A 941-nucleotide genomic window follows, 5' to 3' on the forward strand; every position below is an offset into this window, starting at 1 on the left:
CTCAGCCTATTGCGTCCACCATTGTTAAAGCCTTGTTGAGGCTTTTGTTGATCCTTCCATGAAAAATTTGGATGATTTCTGCATGATGAGTTATAGGTGTTTCCATAAGGTTCACCCATGTAATTAACCTCTGCCATGGCAGGGTTCTCAGGATCATAAGCTTCTTCAGAAGCTGCCTCTTTAGTACTGTTGGATACATGTTGCCATCCATTCAGATTTTGAGAGATCATGTTGACCTGTTGAGTCAACACTTTGTTCTGAGCCAATATGGCATTCAGAGCATCAATTTCAAGAACTCCTTTCTTCTGAGGTATCCCATTATTCACGGAATTCCTCTCAGAAGTGTACATGAATTGGTTGTTTACAACCATATCAATGAGTTCTTGAGCCTCTTCAGGCGTTTTCTTTAGGTGAATAGATCCACCTGCAGAATGGTCCAATGACATTTTCGAAAATTCAGAGAGACCATAATAGAATATATCTAATATGGTCCATTCTGAAAACATGTCAGATGGACATCTTTTGGTCAACTGCTTGTATCTTTCCCAAGCTTCATAGAGGGATTCACCATCTTTTTGTTTGAAGGTTTGAACATCCACTCTCAGCTTGCTCAGCTTTTGAGGAGGAAAGAATTTATCCAAGAAGGCTGTGACCAGCTTATCCCAGGAGTCCAGGCTATCCTTAGGTTGTGAATCCAACCATATTCTAGCTCTGTCTCTTACAGCAAAAGGGAAAAGCATGAGTCTGTAGACTTCAGGATCAACTCCATTCGTCTTTACAGTCTCACAGATCTGCAAGAACTTAGTTAAAAACTGATAAGGATCTTCCGATGGAAGTCCATAAAACTTGCAGTTTTGTTGCATTAAAGCAACTAGTTGAGGCTTAAGCTCAAAATTATTGGCTCCAATGGCAGGAATGGAGATGCTTCTTCCCTCAAATTT

General features: G+C 40.4%; 1 non-coding gene across 1 annotated transcript; it reads left to right on the plus strand.

Moving 5' to 3' along the window:
* Positions 1 to 504: 504 nt before the first annotated feature.
* Positions 505 to 608, plus strand: LOC130963933 (small nucleolar RNA R71). The gene has a single exon (XR_009080049.1). It is a non-coding gene; the product is annotated as a small nucleolar RNA R71 (small nucleolar RNA).
* Positions 609 to 941: the final 333 nt, after the last annotated feature.

This window comes from Arachis stenosperma, chromosome 2 (genome assembly GCF_014773155.1).
Source record: "Arachis stenosperma cultivar V10309 chromosome 2, arast.V10309.gnm1.PFL2, whole genome shotgun sequence".
Taxonomy (NCBI): Eukaryota; Viridiplantae; Streptophyta; class Magnoliopsida; order Fabales; family Fabaceae; genus Arachis; species Arachis stenosperma.